The sequence below is a fragment of the Canis lupus genome, chromosome 3 (genome assembly GCF_011100685.1).
Source record: "Canis lupus familiaris isolate Mischka breed German Shepherd chromosome 3, alternate assembly UU_Cfam_GSD_1.0, whole genome shotgun sequence".
NCBI lineage: Eukaryota > Metazoa > Chordata > Mammalia > Carnivora > Canidae > Canis > Canis lupus.
Genome location: NC_049224.1, coordinates 27195431 through 27216779, shown reverse-complemented (window position 1 = coordinate 27216779; position 21349 = coordinate 27195431).

The window sequence follows — 21349 nt, the reverse complement described above, 5'->3', positions numbered from 1 at the left end:
ACTATGTTACTGTCATCATCATCATCACCATTGTTGTGTGTGTGTGTGTGTGTGTATGTATATACATATATATTTAAAGGTATATATATATATAATATATATTATAGGTATATAATTATACCTATACCTATTATACCTATACCTAATTATATATAAATATATACCTTTAAATATATATGTATATATACAAATATATGTATATACATGTACATGTATATGTATGTATATATGTATATACAAATATATACATATATATTTAAAGGTTACCTCCCTAGTTAGTGAGAGGTAACCTCTAAATCCTTGGAATTTCTCCAAGGATAGAAGTGTCTTTATTATTCATGGTGGACCCCTCAGACCATAACTGAATTTGCACTAACAAGAGGACTCAGGGTGGAGGCTGGCTATGTCACAAAGTCTAATCATTTGATTAGAGATAAGGGCTTTGAGCGCAGGTGGGGAATAGAAAATTTTTTCAAGCTGGTTCAAAAAAATGGAAGTTGTTCTCTTTTCACCAAAAAGTCAAAATCCATAAATTCCTTCTTATCATTGAGGAGCACCTCAGGATGTAAACAAACTTATGGATGTAGAACACAACACTATACACCTAAAGAAAATATGTATAGGGTGAAAAGCAACAGGCATTTTACAGGCTTGCATTGAATGTGCCAGAATGCACAAATCTAGGAAGAGAAAAATTAAAGTTATAGGCCAACTTGATGAAAACTATATTTAAATGAGATCATTTTCCATTATGTAAGACAAAGAATCAATATTCCTAATATACAAAAAATTCTAATCAAAAAGAAAAGGTTAAGATTCCTTAGAAAAAAATGGCAAAGCGGGGAATATAGACAAATTTAAAAATTGGTAACATAGAGAAAGCAGGAAAATGGCAGGAGAGTAGGAGTACCCTAAGCTCACTTTGTCCCACAAACACTAGATAACTATAAAATCATCCTAAATACTAGAAATCTACTTGAAGACTGACAGAACAAATTTTACAACTAAAGGGAGAAAAGAGGCTACATGGAAGAAGGTATAAAGTCCAGAGACATAGTTTAGGAGAGAAACAGATCATGGCTGCTGCAGAGGGAACCATGGTTGTGAAGAGAGAGAAAGAGAGGAGAGAGAGAGAGAGAGAGAGGAGGGGAGCACATGGGAACACAGAAAGGAGAGTGTTTCTCCAAAGCCATTGGCTTGGGAAAAGAGAGGCACTAAATTTTGTGAGTTCTTGTAACCAGTGGGGCTTAAAGCATGGAGTTGTAAAGGTCAGCAGGCTTGGCTGGGATAGACCTCTGAGTCTACTGCCTTGCTCCTGAAAAGAAGCCTGGCAAACAACCTGGGGGAAGACAGCCTGACAACAGTAATCTGAATAGTGCTTGGGGCACACAGTGGGGAGATATTCCCTCTTCTTGGACATGTCCCTGAAAGCAGCACTCATGGAGACACCTCTTCAGGAACAAAGAAGCTGGCCTGCATTGTTTCCCTCTCCCATCCCTCAGCATAAACACAAAGCCACCTGCAGGAAGCAGCATGGAAGTGACTGACATTGGCTTCCTAACTTGCTTACTCGAAGCCTCTCTGCCCCAGTGGAACTTCCCTTCTTAATCATGCTTACTTCAGTCCCAGTGCAGTAGACCCCTGCCCATACCACATCTCCTGACCAGAGAGTCTTACAGGGCCTCAGTTGGTGGAGGTAGTGATAGGTGTCATTTTGCAAGCAGACAGAAGCACACCTAGCTAAAATTTGCTACATTCATACCAGGGAACAAGCACTTCCCACAGCAGGCAAAGAGAGCCTCTGCAGATAACTGGCCCTAAGGATGGAACATCCAGAACACAACAGCAGAGCACACACAGCACATACTGGAGACACTCAACTGAAGTACCAGGCCCTGGACACTATATGACCTCTTCTATGACCTTTTCTTCAGAAGGCCATTTCTTTCAGGACCAAGAAACATAACTGGCTTTTCTAACACAGAAAAGAAAGCAGAGACTTAGACAAAATACAAAGGTATTGGAATTTATCCCAAATGAAAGAATAAGGTAAGGCCACAGCCACAGATCTCAGCAAAACAGATATAAGTAATATGTCTGATGGAGAATTTAAATAAACAATTGTAAGGATACTCACTGTGCTTGAGAAAATAATAGAAGACATAGTGAAACCCTTACCACAGAGATAAGAATTGAAAAAGAATCAGAGATAGAGTGCAATAAATGAGATTAGAGACATACCGGATGCAATGAACAGCAAGCTAGAAGCAGAGGAATGAATTAATGACTTAGAAGACAAAGTAATGGAAAGCAATGAAGCTGAACAAAAGACAGAAAGAAGAATTATGCAACAGGAAGATAGACTCAGGGAACTCTGTGACTCCATCAAACATAATATCATCCATATCATAGGAGACCCAGAGAAAAAAGGGAAGAAAATTTACTTGAAGAAATAGTAGCTGAAAACTTCCCTAATATGGGAAAGGAAACAGACATCCAGATCCAGGAGGCACAGAGAACTCCCATAAAAATCAATAAAAGCAAGCCACACCAAGACATATTGTAATTAAATTTGCAAAATATACTGATTAAAAAAAAAGTCTTAAAAGCAGCAAGACAAAAGAAGTCATTAACTTACAAGAGAAAACCCATGAGGCTAGCTGGAGATTTTTCAACAAAATCTTGGTAAGCCAGAAGGGAGTGGCATGATATATTCAAAGTGCTGAATGGGAAAAATCTGCAGGCAAGAATATTCTATCCAGTAAAGCTGACATTCAGAATAGAAGGAGAGGTAGAGTTTCCCAGACAAAGAAAAACTAAAGGAGTTCATGATCACTAAACCAGCCCTGCAAGAAATATTAAAGGGCACTCTTTGTGTGGAAAGGAGTATAAAGGCAAAAAACACAAAGGCAGTAAAAATGAATATTCCTGTAAAAATCAGTAAAGGAATTCACACATAAAAAGTATATAAAAATATAGTAACTACCTAAAACATGGGGAGGAGAGGAGAAAAGAATGAGTTCAAACTTGAATGACCATCAACTTAATATAGACTGTTATTTGCAGAAGAGACTATATACAAATCTAATATATCAAAACTCACTAATAAACATGCAAAGAATACAGAGAAATCCAAATATGAATTAAAGAAAATCAGCAAAACATGAAAGAGAAAGACACGGGACACCTGATGGCTCAGCTATTGAGCGTCTGTCTTCGGCTCAGGGTGTGATCCTGGGGTCCTGGGATCGAGTGCCACATTGGGCTCCCTGTGGGAAGCCTGTTGCTCCCTCTGCCTGTGTCTCTGCCTCTCTCTGTGTGTCTCTCATGAATAAATAAATAAAATCTTTTTAAAAAGATAGACAAGAAAGCATAAGAGAAAATGTCCAGAAACAGCCACAAAATGAGTAATAAAATATCAATAAATATATATTTATCAATAATTACTTTGAATGTAAATGGGCTCAGTGCTCCAATCAAAATACATAGGATAACAGGGTAGATAAAAAAAGAAAAAGACTCCTCTATATGCTGCCTACAAGAGACTCATTTTAGGCCTAAAGACACCTGCAGATTGAAAGTGAGGGGTTGGAGAAACATTGGTCATTCAAATGGATGGCAAAAGAAAGCCAGAGTAGCAATACTTAGACAAACTAGACTTTATTTTTTTAAGATTTATTTATTTGATGGGGGGCCATAGAGAGGAAGGAAAGAATCCTTGAGCAGACTCCCCACTGAGCATGGAGCCCAACACAGGGCCTCATGAGATCATGACCTGAGCTGAAATCAAGATCACCCTCCCAACTGACTGAGCCACCCAGGCACCCAGACAAACTAGACTTTAAAACAAAGACTGTAACAGGAGACAAAGACGGCCCTATATGATAATAAAATGGACAATCCAACAAGAAGATATAACAATTGTAAATATGACCCAAAATATATAAAATAGTAACATAAAGGAACTAACTGATAATATGATATTAGTAGGTGACTTTAACCCCCCCCCCCCACTTACATCAATGGACAGATCATCTAAACAGAAAATAAAAAAGGAAACAATGGCTTTGAATGACACACTGCACCAGATGGACTTAACAGATATATTCAGAACATTCCATTCAAAAACAGCAGAATACACATTCTTTCAAGTGCACATGGAACATTCTCTGGAATAGATCACATATTAGGCCACAAAACAGACCTCAACAAATACAAAGTGATTGAAGTCATACCATGCAATTTAGTGACCACAATATAATGAACTAGAAGTCAACCCAAGAAAAAATCTGGAAAGACACAAATACATAGAGGTTAAACAACATGCTACTAAACAACAAATGGGCCAACCAGGAAATCAAAGAAGGAATTTTAAAAATACACAGAGGGGTACCTGCGTGGCTCAGTTGATTAAGCATCTGACTCTTGATCTCAGCTTAGGTCTTGATCTCAGGGTCATAAACTTGAGCTCCATGTTGGGCTCCATGCAGGGTATGGAGCCTACATTTTAAAAAATGCATGGAAACAAATAAAAATGTGTGTTTAAACACAACAGTCAAAACATTTGGGATGCAGCAAAAGTGATCCTAAGAGGGAAATATATACCAATACAGGCCTACTACAAGAAGCAAGAAGCATCTCACAAAACAACCTAACTTACCCCTAAAGGAACTAAAAAAAGAACAAACAAAGCCCAAAGCCAGCAGAAGGAAGGAAATACTAAGGATAAGAGCAGGAATAAATGGCACAGAAACTTAAAAAACAATAGAATAGATAAATGAAACCAGAAGAAGCTGGTTCTTTGAAAAAAATTAATAAAATTGATAAACCTATAGGCAGACTTACCAAAAAGAATGGGCCTAAATTAATAAAATGACAAACGAGAGAGAAGAAATAACAACCAATACCACAGAAATACAAACAACTATAAGGGAATATTATGAAAAATTATATGCCAGCAAATTGGACAACCTAAAAGAAATGGATAAATTCCTAGAAATATATAAATTAACCAAAATAGAAACAGGAAGAAATAGAAAACTTGAACAGACCAATAACCAGCAATGAAATTGAATCAGTAATCAAGAAAATTCCAACAAACCAAAGTTTGGCAAATTCTACCAAACATTTAAAGAAGAGTTAATGCCCATTCTTCTCAAACTATTCCAAAAAATAGAAAAGGAAGAAAAGCTTCCAAGTTAATGAGGCCAGTATTACACTGATACCAAAACCAGATTAAAAACATTACTGAAAGAGAGAACTACTGGTCAGAATCCCTGATAAACATAGATGCAAATTTCTCAAAATACTAGCAAGCTGAATCCAACAGTACAATAAAAGAATCATTCACCACAATCAAGTGGGATTTATTCCTGGGTTACAAGGGTGGTTCAGTATTCACAAATCAATCAATATGTCACATTAATATAAGAAAGAATAAGAACCATATTCTTTCAATAAATGCAGGAAAAGCATTTGACAAAGCACAATATCCATTCACGATAAAAACACTCAACAATGTAGGGTTAGAGGGAACAAACTTCACCATAATAAAGGCCGTCTATAGGAAAACCCACAGTTGAGTGGGAGGATGGGGTAACTGGGTGATGGGCATTGAGGAGGGCATGTACTGTGATGAGTACTGGGTGTTACATGTAACTAATGAATTACTGAGCTCTACATCTGAAACTAAGTATGTACTGTATATTGGCTAATTGAATTTAAATTAAAAAAAGACACCCCCCCCAAATCAATATCATCTGCAATGGGAATAAACAAAGCTTTTCTTTTATGGTCAGGAAAAAGATAGGAACATCCGCTCTCACCCCTTTTATTCCACATGGTACTGGAAGTCCTAGCCCACAGCCATAAGACAACAAAAAGAAAGAAAAGGCATCCAAATTGGCAAAAAAATAAGCAAACATTCCCTATTTGCAGATGACATGATACTATATACAGAAGCCCTAAGGGCTCCACTGAGAAACTATTAGAACTGATAAGTGAATTCATAAATCCACAGCATACAAAATAATGTACAGAAACCTGTTGCATTTCTATACACCAATAATGAAGCAGCAGAAAGAGAAATTAAGAATCCCGTTTTCAATTGTGCCGATAATAATAAGATACTTAGGAATAAAGCTAACCAAAGATGTGAAAGACCTATACTGATGGGAAAAATTGAAGGTGACACAAAGAAATGTAAACACATTCCATGCTCATGGTTTGGAAAGACCAACATTGTTAAAAAGTCCATACTACCCAGAAAAAAAATCTACACATTTAATGTAATCTTTACCAAAATAACACCAGCATTTTTCACAGAGCTAGAACAAACAATTCTAAAATTTGTATGGAATCAAAATAGAATAGCCAAAACAACCTAGAAATAGAAAAACCTGGAGGCATCACAATTCCAAACTTCAAGTTATATTACAGAGCTGTAGTAATCAAAGTAGTATGTTATGGGCACAAAGATAGACATACAGGTCACTAGCACAGAATAGAAAATCCAGTAATAATCCCACAACGACATGGTCAATTAATCTTCAACAAAGCGGGAAAGAATATCCAAGGGGGAAAAGAATGTCTCTTCAACAAATGGTGTTGGGGAACTGGACCACAAGAAGCAAAAGAATGAAAGTGGACCACTTTCTCACACTGTACACAAAAATAAATTCATAACAGGTGAAATACCTAAATGTGAAGCAGGAAACCATCGAAATCCTAGAGAACACAGGCAGAAACCTCTTTGACCTTAGTCAAGCAACTTCTTACTAGACACGTTGCCAGAGGTAAGGGAAACAAAAGCAAAAGTGAACTATTGGGACTACATCAAGATAAAAACTTCTGTACAGCAAAGGAAATAATCAACAAAGCTGAAAGCAGCCTACGGAATGGGTGAAGATATTTGCGAGGGCGTATCTGATAAAGGTTTAGTATCCAAAATCTATAAAGAAGAACTTCTCAAACTGAACACCCAAAAAACAAATAATCCAGTTAATAAATGGGAAGAAGACATGAACAGATATTTTTCCAAAGAAGACAGCCAGATGGCTAATAGGCACATGAAAAGTTGCTAAACATCACTTATCATTACGGAAATAGAAATCAAAACCACAGTGAGATACCACCTCACACCTGTCAGAATGGTTAAAATTCACAGCACAAGAAACAACAAATGTTGGGGAGAATGTGGAGAGAGGGGAATCCTCTCTTACACTGTTGATGGGAATGCAAACTGGTGCAGCCACCCTGGAAAACAGTGTGGAGGTTCCTCAAAAAGTTAAAAATAGAGCCACCCAATGACCCAGCAATGAGTAATTGGATAAATACTAGGTATTTATCCAAAGGTTACAAACATAGTGATTCAGAGGGGCACCTACACCCCCAATGTTTATAGCAGCAATGTCCACAATAGCCAAATTATGGAAAGAGCTGAGATATCCATCAATAGGTGAATGGATAAAGATGTATATCACACATACATACATATACACATATACATACATACATACATACATACATACTATGGAACATTACTCAGCCATCAAAAAGAATGAAATCTTGACATTTATAACGACATGGATGGAGCTAGAGTGTATTACGCTATGTGAAATAAATCTGCCAGAGAAAGAAATACCATATGATTTCACTCATAAGTGGAATTTAAGAGACAAAACAGATGAACATAAAGGAAGGGAAAAAAGAGCGAGAGGAAAACAAACCATAAGAGACTCTTAACTATTGAGATTAAGGATGTTGAATAATAATTAATCACCTACTGAACCAGAAAGTACCAGACCAGAAGGTTCACTAGAGAATTCAACTAAACAGTTAAGGAAGAAAATATACTCATTCTCTACAACCTCATTTAGAGGATAGAAGCAAAGGGAATATTTCCTCACTCAGTCAGCAAAGTCAGCACTGCCCTAATATCAAAACCAGACAAACACATTATAATAAAAGAGAACTACAGACCAGTATCTCTCATGAACATAGACACAAAAGCCCTCAGCAAAATATTAGCAAATCAAATTCAACAATGTATAAAAAGAATTATACCTCATAACCAAGTGGGCTTCATCCCAGGTATGTAAGACTGGTTCCATAGTCAAAAATCAAATACTCCTGCATGTCAATAGGCTAAAGGAGAAAAATAATGTGATCCTATCAATAGGTGCATAAAAAGCATTTGACAATCCAAAATTACAGTGTGTCACTGTAGGTTTATTAGTTGTAACAGATGTTCTAGTTTTGTGTGGGATGGTGATAATAGAAAGGTGAGGCAGTGTGGAGGCCGGGGATATATGGGAAATCTCTACACTTTCCTTTTCCTTCTGCTATGAACTTATAACTACAGTAAAAAAAAAAATAGTCTTTAAAAATTCAAACAACATATAAATGAAAATCACCTGTAATTCCACCTCACGAGGAGAACAATTGCTAACATTTGCCAGACAACTACCCAGACCTGCTTTTCTGTGTATATATGTGTACACATATAAACACACACACACACACACACACACACACACACACACAATCAAAACGGGAATATGCTATGCATGCTTTTTCAATACTTGCTTTTTTATTCAAAAAGCATTGTAGCCACAAATATGGATCTATGTCTTCATTTTAAACTGTCGTATATTACTCCAAATGTGGGGAATGTACCATAATCTGTTTTCATCATCTACAAATAGATACACCGCATCCATGTATGTGTATGTGTGGATGTGTATGCATATGTGTACTTGTCTAATTACATTATAAATTTCTAGAAATGAGATTAATGGGTGAAAGGCAATGTTCATGCACCATTTTGATGCATAGTGACAAATTTCCCACTAGAAAGGTTATACCAATTTATACATCTAACACCATTAATAAGAGTATTCGTTCACTTTCCCAACACTAGACATTGTCAATCTTTTTAGTTTTTGCCAGTATTTTAGGCAAAGAAGAGATATGTCTTTCAGTGAAAGCTTATTATTATTTTTTATTTTAATTCCAGTATAACTAACATACAATGTTATTTTAGTTTCAGGTATAAAATACAGTGATTCAACAATTCTATATATTACTCAGTGCTTATTATAAGAAGTGTAGCCTTGATCCCCTTCACCAATTTCACCTGTCAGCCCACCCACCTCTCCTCTGGAGACTGTCAGTTTGTTCTTTATAGTTAAGAGTTTGGTTTTTTGTTTGCCTCTTTTTTCTTTGCTCATTTGTTTTGTTCTGCAAATTCCACAAATGAGCCCAATGATATGGTATATGTCTTTTTCTGACTTATTTCACTTAGCATTAGATCCTCTAGATATATCTATGTTGTTGCAAATGGCAAGACCTAATAGATACCAGCCTGTTTAGATTGTCTCTTTTTGTGTGTGTGAGTTTTAGAAGATTGTGTCTCTCAAGGAATTAGTCCATTTGATCTAGGCTTCAAATTTGAAGGCATAGAGTTGTTCAGGTACTACTTTATTGTCTTTTAAACATCTGCAGGATTTGTAGAAATCTCCCCTCTTTCATTTCTGATATTCGTAGTTTGTGTCCTCTCTCTCTCTTTTTAAGATTTTATTTATTTATTCATGAAAGACACATACATACATACAAGAGAGAGGCAGAGCACAGGCAGAGGGAGAAGCAGGCTCCATGCAGGGAGCCCAATATGGGACTGATCTGGGGTCTCCAGGATCATGCCCAGGGCTGAAGGTGGCGCTAAACCGCAGTCACCCAGGCTGCCCAATGTCCTCTCTCTTTTTTTCTTAGTCTGGCTAGAGCTTACCAATTTTAGTGATTTTTTTCCCCCAAGAACTATTTTGGGTTTTGTTGATTCTCCATTGATTTCCTATTTTTGAGTTTACTGGTTTCTGCTCTAATTTTTATTTTTTTTTTCTTCAACTTACTTTGGATATAATTTTCTCCTCCTTTTTAATGTCCGAAAGTGTAAAGTTTGATTATTGATTTACATTTTTCTTTTTAAAAATATGTTATTTATTAGTTTTTATTATATTAAATATTAAATATTTATGTATTATTTATTAGAGAGAGAGAGGCACAGGCACAGGCAGAGGGAGAAGCAGGCTCCATGCAGGGAACCCGACGTGGGACTCGATCTGGGGTCTCCAGGATCACACCCTGGGCGAAAGGCAGGCGCTAAACCGCTGCGCCACCGGGGCTGCCCCTCCTTTTTAAAATAGATACAGTCAGTGCTATACATTTCTCTTTAAGCACTGCATTTGTTGCATCCTACAAAATTTGGTAAGTTCTTTTCATTTTCATTTAGTTCAAAATATTTTAAAATTTCTCTTGAAATTTCTTCTCGCCCATAAACAAGTGTGTTGCTTACTGTCTACTCAGGAGATTTTCCAGTTATCTTTCTGTCATTGATTTCTTTTCTTTCTTTCTTTCTTTCTTTCTTTCTTTCTTTCTTTCTTTCTTTCTTTCTTTCTTTCTTTCTTTCTTCTTTCTTCTTTCTTTCTTTCTTTCTTTCTTTCTTTCTTTCTTTCTTTCTTTCTTTCTTTCTTTCTTTCTTTTTTTCTGTCATTGATTTCTAATTTCATTCCATGGTGGTCTGAAAGCAGACGTTGTATCATTTCCCTTTTTTCAAATTTGTTAAAGTATGTTTGATGGCCCCATAATGTAATCTTTTTTGGTAGATGTTCCATGTGAGCCTGAGAAGAGTGTGTTTTCTGCTGTTGTTGGATGAAGTAGTCTACGTCAGTTATAGCCAGTTGATTGGTGGTGTCACTGATTTCAATACGTTCTTACCAATTCTCTGCCTGCTTCACCTCTTTCTGTGACAGGAGTGTTGAAGTCTTCAGTTATGATAGTGGATTCATCTGTTTCTCTTTGCAGTTCTATCGGGTTTTGCCTCTTGCTTTCTTATTAGATGCATACATGTTAAAGATTATTAAGTGTTCTTAAAGAATTTACTCCTGTATAATTATGTAATACCCTTCTTTATCCCCAAGAATTTTGCTTGCTTTGAAGTCATCTTTTTCTGAAACTGATACAGCTAGCTCCTACCTTCTAAAATTTTGAAGTGTTAGTATGGTATATTTTCCTCCATCCATTTGGTTTTTATTTATACGTGTTGTTATATTTAAAGGGGGTTTCTTGTACACAAGATATAATTGGGTCTTGTTCTTTGATACACTCTGACAGTCTCTGTCTTTTCATTGGTGCCTTTAGACCACCGACATTCAAAGTGATACTGTTATAGTTGGATTGGCATCTACCATATGCAGTACTGTTTTCCATGTTCTCTGTTAGTATTTTTGTCTTCCACTCCTTTTCTCCCTTTTGTGGTTTTAACTGAGCATGTTATATGATTCCACGTTCTTTCCTTTCTTAGCATATCAGTTACAAACTTTTTTTTCTTACTTTTTAAGTGGCTGTTCTAGAGTTTGCAATTTACATTTACAACTAACCCAAGTTCACTTGTAAATAACACTTCACTGCTTTGTGGGCAGTATAAACACCTTAGAGTGACGAAATAATCCTAGTTTCTCCCTTCCATCCCTTATATTATTGGCATCATTCATTTCACCTTTATATGTATGTACCTAAGACATCTACATAAGCATACATAATTGAATATGTTGCTCTTACTTTGAATAAACTGTTATCTATTAGATCATTTAAGAATAAGAAAGTAAAAGTTTACCTTCACTTATTCCTTCTTAAGTGCTCTTCCTTTCTTTATGTAGATCTCAGTTTTGACTTACCTCGTTTCTTTTCTCTGAAAAACATTTCCTGCAAGGCAGGTTTACTGGCAAATGATTCTGTCAATTTTTGTCTGAAAAAGTTTTTATTTCTCCTTCATTTTTGAAGGATAATTTTGCAAGATACAAAATTCTAGGTTGGTGGGGGGATTTTCTCTCAATATTTTATTTTATTTTATTTATTTACTTTTAGAGAAAGAGAGAATGAGCTCAAGTGGGAGGCAGAGGGAGAGAATATCAAGTGGACTCCATGCTGAGCTTGGAGCCTGATGCAGGGCTTGATCTCATGACCCTGAGAATGACCTGAGCTGAAATCAAGAGTTGGACACTTTACCAACTGAGCCACCCAGGTACCCCTCTCTCAATATTTTAAATACTTTGCTCCACTTTCTTCTTATTTGCATGAAATCCTCTATAAGATGTCGATTTTCCCCTCTAGCTTCTTTGATGATTTTTTTCTTTATCTTTGATTTTCTGCAGTTTGAAAATGACATGCTTAAGTATAGTTTTGTTTTGCTTTGTTTTTCTCTGATTTTGGTTTATTGTATTAATGCTGCTTGGTGTTTTCTGAGCTTCCACAATCTGTGACTTGGTATCTAACATTAATTTGAGGAAATTCTCAATTATTATTTCAGATTTTTTTTTTCTATTCTTTTCTCTCTTTCTTCTTCCTCTGGTATTCCCATTTTGCATATGTTATACTTTTTTTCTAGTTGTTCTTGGATATCCTGTTCTATTTTGTGCAGTTTGGGTTCCCTTCACTTTCTAGTTTTGGAGTTTTCCAAAACTATGGAGATATCCCCAAGCTCAAAAATTCTTTCTTCAGGCTTGTCCATTTACTATTCTAATAAGCCTGCCAGAAGCATTCTTCATTTCTGTTAGTGTTTGTTTGTTTGTTTGTTTTACCTCTAACATTCCTTTTGGTTCTTTCTTAGGATTTCTCTCTCTGTTTACATTGCATGTCTGTTCTTTTATGTTCTCTAATCGTTGAAGACCTTATAGCATATTAAATTGTAGTCATTTTAAATTCCTGATCTCATAATTCCAACTTCTCTGCCATGTCTGGTTCTGAGAGTTGTTTTGTCACTTCAAATTGTACTTTTTGCTTTTTAATATGCCTTGTAATTGTTTCTTGATAACTGGGTATGATGTACTAGGTGGAAGTGCTCCAAATAGGCTTTTGTAATGGGGTGAAGTATGGGTAGGGGAAGCATTGAGTAGTCCTAGCATTAGGTCCTGGACTTTTAGTGAGTCTTTGCCTCTGGACTGGGAACTTTATATGTGTTTCTTAGGGTTCTTTCTCCTTATGTGGGACGGGATGGCTAGCGTGGGCTGGAGTTAGGTATTTCCCTTCCCCCAGGTCAGTTAGCCTCTGATTATATCCCAGCAGTTTAGGCATTGGTTAGTTTCTCCCGAGGGCAGATCTTATGAAAAGAACTTTGTGTATTTCCAAATAGTTCTTTTCTCCTCCTCTTGCTAGAAGCACAAGGAGATTTTTCTCCAATATTTACTGTGAGAATCTGGTCAAACACCCAGAGGTAAATCTCACAAAGTTTTGGAGGCCCCCCCCCATGACTGGATACCCCTGGAGTTTTTAATTCTCAGAGTTGTTCAAACTGAGCTTCCAGCAACTTGTCAATAATTGTTCAAGTTTTCCTATCCTGGCACCAATTTCCTCAGTGGTTTCTATTTATGAGATTCTGCTGTTTTCCCATCTCTCTGTTTTCCCATCTCTCCGATCTTAGGAGCAGCAGTGTGCCATGTGTCTTCTCTTCCCTTACAGATCCAAGAGGAGCTACTGATTTTTCAGTTTGTTGTTAGGACAGAGTGGTGACTTCCATGCTTCTTGCATGCAGATATGGAAATCAGAAGTTCTTGAATTTTTTTTAACTATGAAACAGACTTGGTTCATAATCAGAAACAATAGCTAATTTCATTTTGGAATTTTTTTAAAGTGAAAACTTTTAGAGATTTCAGACGGATAAGAGACAGTTCTCCATAATTATTCTTAAAGATTGATATTTTAAAAACTGTCATTTCAATCCCATTTAATATGGCACACACACACAAAAACCAAAAACAGAAAGACAGCCAAAAGCATCAGTGAATGATGCAGAATAGCAAAAGCCTAAATGAGAATAGTTCCTATTTCCTTAAACACATAGCTAAGAGTTTTATTTAACCTCAAAATCACACTGTCCTGTTAAAACCAAATAACCCGATTTAAAAATGGAATGTAATTTGAATAGACACTTGTCCAAGAATATTTACGTATGGCCAGGAAACACATGAGAAGATGCTCAACATCATTAGTTTTTAGTAAATTGCTGTTCAGAAGCCAATTTAGTAAATTGCTGTTCAGTGGATACTACTTCTCATCCACTAGTATGGCTATAATTAAAAAGACGGGCAATAATAATAACAAATGTAAAGAAGAATGTGAAGAAAACGGAACCCTCAAACATTGCTGGTAGGAACGAGAAATACGGCACCTACTTTGGAAAACAGTTTGGCAGTTCCTTTAAAAGTGAAACATGGTGGTGCATGTGGGTGGCTCAGTCAGCTAAGCATCTGCTTTTGGCTCAGGTCATGATCCCAGGGTCCTGGAATCGAGTTCCGAACTGGGTTCCCTGCCCAGTGGGGAGCCTGCTTCTCCTTCTCCCTCTGCCCTTTCCCCCTGCTCATGCTCCCTTTCTCACTCTCTCTTTCAAATAAATAAATAAAATATTTTAAAAAGTGCAACATAGAGATCCATATGGTCTAGCAAATTTCCTAGGTATTTACCTTAGAGAATTGAAATACGTTTGCCCATATAAAAACTTTGACACAAATGTTGATAACAGCATTATTCATCATAGCCAAACATATAAACCCAAATATCCATCAACTGATGATTCGATAAAATAAGATCTATCCATACAATGGGATATTTTCATTAATAAAGGAAAGTGCCAGTGCTTGCTGGATGGATGAAAGTGGATGAAATCCTGAAAATATTAGGCTAAGTGAAAGAAACCAGATACAAAAATCCATACATTGTATCATTTCATTGATAGGAACTATCCAGAATAGCAAAATCTAAAGGGATAAAAAGAGGATTGGTAGTTGGAGGGAGGAGTCAGGAGTGACTACCAAGGGATAAGGGTTTCTTTCTGGAGAGATATAAATGTCCTGGAATTAGACAGTGATGATAGTTGTCCAACCCTGTAAATGTACTAAAACTTGCTGGATTTAACACTTAAAATTTTTTTTTAAGTTTTACTAAGAAAATACTTTTTATGTCTTTTTTATTACATAAATACCTTATATTTCCTCCCTCTACCCCAAAATCCAGAAAAAATAAAAAAGCAAAGAAGTTAGTTATCTTGCCACTGAGAGATAGGCACTGTTAATGTTTTTATTTGAAAATAAATATATTTTAAATTTTTATTAAAAATAAAATTGTAAAATAAAAATATTTTACAACCTTCCAATTTTTAAAAGTTTGTTTTTATGAAAATAAAACCATATTAAATGTCAACCAGTTCTCTTGAGGCCCCTGACTAGCTGTCATCCTGAACTTTTGCTCTGTTACCATCCTGGGAATTCCTTTTGCTGCTCTTGTGATCCTGTTTCCCGCTTCCCCAGTGTCTTATCTTCTTGCCTGTGGTAGTCCCTTGCTCAGAGGATGTGACGGGATGGCCGCTGAGCCACACTGCTGCACTCTGGGCTGGTGGTACTTGGCCTGTGACACAGAGATGTCCCCAGGGGATCTTGCTTCCCAGTCATCCTGGAGATCTGCTGTTTCTCTCCGTGTTGGATCTCCGATTTCTTTTGTCTCTCTGATCTTTCTTTAGTCTTCCCCTTTCTGATTTGAATCTCTTCTTTTCAGTATAGCCTGTTCTGCAGTAAATTCTGGAAAAAAAGATGCATGGAAGGTAAATTTTTTGAGACCTTGACAGTTTAAAAATGCCATTAGTCTTTGCCCACATTTGATGATAGTGTGGATAGATTGAAAATTCCAGGTTCAGAGTTTTAAAGGTGTTGCTTATTACCTTCTGGCTTCTAGTGCTGGCACATGGCAGGCCCTTCCAATCTGGAAAATCTTGTGCTTTGGTCTGGGAGGTTTTCTTGAATTATTTCATGAGCAATTTCCTCCTTCCATTTTCTCTGTTTTCTCTTTCTGGAATTTCTGTTATTTGGCATTTGGGCCTGTTTTTTGAATTTTTTTTATTTATCTCTTAGACAAATCCTCTTAATTTTCTATTTCCTTTGTATTCTTGCTTTACTGTCTAAGGCCAGAGTTCAACTACATCTTCCGTCTCTTCTTCACATGATGGCAAACATCACAATCTTAATTCCAGGAGGCCTTTTGTTCACTGAACAGAATTGTGGATGAGAGGAAAGAGCACATGACGCTCCATTCTTTTTTCATGGACACAGTATCTTAGCTGTCTGATAAAGCACTTGTGATGGGTTTCTTTAAATATATATATATATATATATATATATATATATATATATATATATATTCTTCCTCTTTCCCCCGAGTTGCTTTCTCTTTGTTTGCATCTCTCTCTTCCAAAGTAGAGACTTGCCTTAGATGTCTGGTATTCTTGGAATGTTCATGATTCAGATTTGGGGGCTATAAGGCTGTTTGAATGCTCTGAATGTGTAGGTTGGGCTTGACAGTTCTAAGCTCTACTGTAGGGTGGTGTGAGTAGACCATTTGTTGGGAAAGACCCCCACTTTGGACCAGCAGATAAAGCAGAGTTTTCTTCCTATTTTCTTCCAAGAGTCAAAGGACTGAGTGTCATACTATGGGACAGAGGGAGGGAAGAGCTGGACGTGTCTACATTCAGTATTCAGCAAATAACAGACACTTAATCCCTCTGTTTTAGGTATTCACTGTGCCTGTCAACCCATTAATAGCCCCAGTTCCAGAAGAAGCTAGTACTGCTTGTTCCTGAGACATTAGGTTTGGTTCTTAGCTCTCTTCAGCACTAGTTTAAGATTATTCTTTCCTAGGTCTAGGAAGGAAGGGTTATTACGGCAGAAAAGCTGAGAACAAGAATCAAATCTTAGTTTTGACATTTCTAAAGTCTAAACCCCAAGGGACCTAGCTGATGTCATCATGCAGGAAAAACTCAAACTTGGAAATAAGACAAAAATGATGACTGTGTGACCTTTCTAAAAAGTCTGTGAAGGGCTATCTGACTCACTCAGGGAATGTCCCTTTGGTTGTGGCCCAGACATTGTACAACTCTGGTAAGCTAAAGATTAACTTGTAGAAAAATGATAAGGTGTGATGATATATTTAAGGTGGATGCGGGGAGGGCTGGAAGATAGAGGATAAACACAACACTTCCTGTAGAGCACTAGCTTTTTAAATATCTATTTAATAATCCTATTTCAGAGTTCCTTTCTTACTATGTAACCTCCGTTTCTCAAATTTTCTTCACACCAGCTTTTGTCTTGCTGCTAGTCCCTTTGTTAGTGACTTAACAAAATTTTGGCATGAACTTGCGCTCTATGGGAACTATAGTTTTTTGTTTTTGATGTGTTTTTTTTTTTAACAGTTTGAGAATTGTTCTTTAACACCATAAATGAAATATCTGGAAAACTAATGCTCAGTAATAATAGGTTGCGTTTCCTGACTTTCCTCCCCAGATTAAATGAAAGTTCCCCAGGCTGGAAGAGAGAAGAGTCAGGGGAGCCAGATAGCTTAGAAACTGGAAGGTGCTAAGAAGAGCTATGGAATGTAAGTAATTTACTTTTTATACAGTGCATCATTCCGTACTTCTGTTGTATATTATATTCAATAATATAGCATAAACATCTTTATAGGTCAACAAATAACTCTTCTAAAATATGATTCTTCCTTACTATATAGCATTCCACCACATGAGCTATTTTAATGGTTTAGAAAAACTCTGAACATTTCTTCTTTCGATCAGTAGGCCAACTCAGTCTCAATATTTTTGGTGTTAAGTCCTGAGTTCAAAGAACATCTCCTTATTGGAAAAAAATCTACACTGAGCAGACTCCCACAAACAGTTGTAGTCAAGGATCTAGTGACTATACTTGGCAAAATCAAGTTAGCTTCTCTTTTAGAAACTCGTTAATGAAGCCGGTTATGTTTAATTCCGGCTGGCCATACTAGGGCAACACTGATTTGACTCCTTACAGGGTGAACTTTTGGAATGGAAAACAGTGCATTCAGGGAGCCTCCCTAGTGTGTGTCTTAAGTAATAGCAAACCTAGCTGTCTGTGCACCCCTAGCTCGGTGTTCACGCACAGCCGATGACCAGGAGGCAGGTGCGTGTCTGCTGACTCCAGGCTAGTGCTGGGCCTCTCTCAGCCTATAAACAGGAAGTAATAAGTGGGCCTGCTTGAAAAGGCATGGGAAAGACTGTTGTGGGCCTCCACAGTTGAAGGAAGGATTCCTAATATGGACAGAAATGCCAGTGTCTAAAGGGCCCTAATCCCATGGTGGAGACTGAAGTGTCCTCCGCAGCCCCTGCATTGCACTTGGGAACAGAAGTCTCAGAACTGATGAACTACCTTTCCCTGAGATACTGGTTTGAATCATTGCTTATTTTATGGGGGGGGGGAGGACTTTCTTTTACCACAAATCAAAAACCTTGCAGTTGAGATCTGTGTGGGATTTGGGGATTTCGTTATTAGCATGTGGGTATTTGTGTGTGTGTGTGCGCGCGCGTGCACCTGTAGCTTTGAAAAGCACAGTGTGTTTGGATCAAACAGCAGCATTTGAATAAATATGATTTGGTCAAAATGGATTTCTGTTTGTTTTTGGTACTTTGCACATTTTATTCTGAAAATCGAAGACGCTTATAATCTATTCAACAAAGTTACAAGGAAGTTTTCAAAAGCTCATTCCAGTGAAAGAAACAAAATACAAATTTCTAGTTACTTTATGAGGAAAAAAAGTGTCACTTTTACATCAAGTGTTGAGAGAAAAAAAGAATGTTTACAATATAAATCCTGATACTAAATTACAGGCAGAAATGTGACCCATGGCTGTTACTTCATTGTTTTATAGTGTTGTTATATTCAGGGTATATTATCTTCATTAATTGGAAGCACAAAATTAGAATCATATGCAGACTTTCTTGGTAATTCATTTAATTTCCTGTTTTCTATTTTTTTGGTGACTTCTGTAGAAGGACTATTTAAAAAGTTTCCCTTTGAGAATGGCCCAAAGAGCAAAGGAAACTTCTATTTTAATGCTTTGTGAGTTGGAGAGAGGAATGCATTTCCCCAAGCCTAACTACTATTCCAAACAGTGACAGGACAAAGTTGAAACTGAGAGAACAAAGTGGGGGCAGAGTCCTGGGTTGGGGAATGGAGGTTGGGGAATGAAGCTCATTTGCTTCGTAAAAGATAGTGATGATGTGTTTTCCACGTGTTAAATGCTAAGAGTGAGTGATGTGAAGTCCAGTTGTCTTAACTGGGTCAGAAAAATAACATCAACTTGAGGAACTCATACATAATAATATGTGTAACTTGTACACATCAAAAAATCAAAGTGATCATGAGTGGTTCTCAAGGTTAAGATCACTCTGTTCCCTGAAAAAGAAAACCGGGGCCAGCCAAAGGGACGAACTTCGACCCTCTGACCCATGCCTTCCAGGCCCCTAACCTCCCCATACAGATCCTGTAGACTGGGACAGTTGGCAGTGGTGACACAGGCAGATAAAATGAATAAAACAGCTTTATTCTGGATTCCTGGATACCTGTGCAATGCTTTCCCAGAAGATTCTGAACTTTCCTGGCTGTAGGAACCACCCTATTCCCCTTACTTTTCTCCAGGAGAACAGAGGAATCCAGGGGGGTGCCGGGAATATCAGGTCTCCACTCAAAAAGCAGAAACCCTTGGAGAGATGAACTTCCAAGATCATATTATTAAACGTGCTATTCTTGTGAGGGACAATAGTCTTATACGTGTTTGAAGCACAAAGGTTGTCAATTCCAAGGGGACCATCATCTTTGCTTAGAACGAAAAGGTATATCCACCCTCATCCTTAACCTTGCTGTGGTTTAAAAAAGAACTAGAATCCAGTTAAAGGGCACATGTCAGAAAATCTGATTTGGAGAATATGTGATGAAGTCACATGAACAGAACATGTTATCCTTCATGAACAGAAAATGTTCTGTTTTTCCCATCATAAATACCTTGGTTCCTGCCAAACCTCTTCTTACCCCAAATGTCAGAATATCTTGGTATAACACAGCAGAGATAGGGTAGCGCAAACACTGAGTTACAATTTAATTTAAATTCATTGAGAACCATTACGCTAAGAATGCCTTCCCAAAATCCCTTCTTCTGGCACCAGTAAAGTAGTTTTTGATACTACAAATCTCTTTAAAAGGGCACCTGGGTGGCTCCGTGGTTGAGCGTCTGCCTTTGACTCAGGTCGTGATCTCAGGGTCCTAGGTTGGAGTTGCGTGTCGGGCTCCCTGCATGGAGCCTGCTTCTCCCTCTGCCTGTGTCTCTGCCTCTCTTTCTCTCTGTCTCTCATGAATAAATATATAAAATCTTTAAAAACAAAAAGAGAATCTCTTTTAAAAAAAATTCTTCCACTAAATAAGACAATAATGTTTCCATATGAACTTTGCCACAGGCATGCTAGGCTGGAAGTGGAAAGGGTTGTCCGTCTTTGTCACAATGAGGGAGATCCTCATGGCCCAGTCCCGGTTGCACCATTTTGGGCATCTGGCTAGTATTAGGGACTACACGGAGGGGCCAGCCTGGCCACGTTACTTCCCAAGGCCAGGTGGTCTTGCAAGAGCCGGAGGACAGGGACTATTAGTGCGTACCACGAAGTAGGTGGTCAATAAATGTGGAGACCTGAAATCTCAAGATTGGAATGATCAAAATGTGCTCTATTGGCTATAAAAATAGACTCTTCTTGTACTGGCTCAGGGAAGTGTGAGTATTCGTGTAGTAGAGGAGGTTGTTTAAGGCAAGCAAAGCTCTGTTCTTTTTCAAACATGCCTGTTTCAAACATACTGTTCTTTTTTTTTTAATGGCTTCTATTTCTCCTTGCATTACCTTAAGCTTTTAAACAGAAGGGCTCCTCTTTGAGGTCCTTTAAGATGGAACAGAAGGTTCCATCTAGCACCCTTCCTTGCACAGACCCCCAGCCTTGTGTCCTACATCTCAATCTATGTCTGTGTCCAAAACTCCCTTGGGCTGCCTCCACATTAGCCCATGTGCATGGCACTGTTTTGTTTTGTTTTTTTTTTTTTCCTATTTCTGGCACCCTAGAAGGAAATGGCACTTGAACGTGTTATGGGAGGGGTCCTATCTACATCAGCTCAGGTCCTTATTGCAGGAAGTTCCCTGGATCTCCTCTGTATCACAGGAAAGTATTAAGTTCAGAGACCCTGTAAGAGTCATGTCTGATTTTTTAAGGACTGAACACAATAAAATTAATATCGCTTAAAGTATAGCAGAATGAGTTTATATGGATCATACAGATCATATAAACCCGGTTTTTTCATTCTCAAATTCAAAAGCCATTGATCCCCTCTTCCACCATCGCCCTTTGGGTACCTTTATTTACAAGAAGAATTCTACTTAGAATCATTCGATTTTTGTCACTAGAAGGGGAACT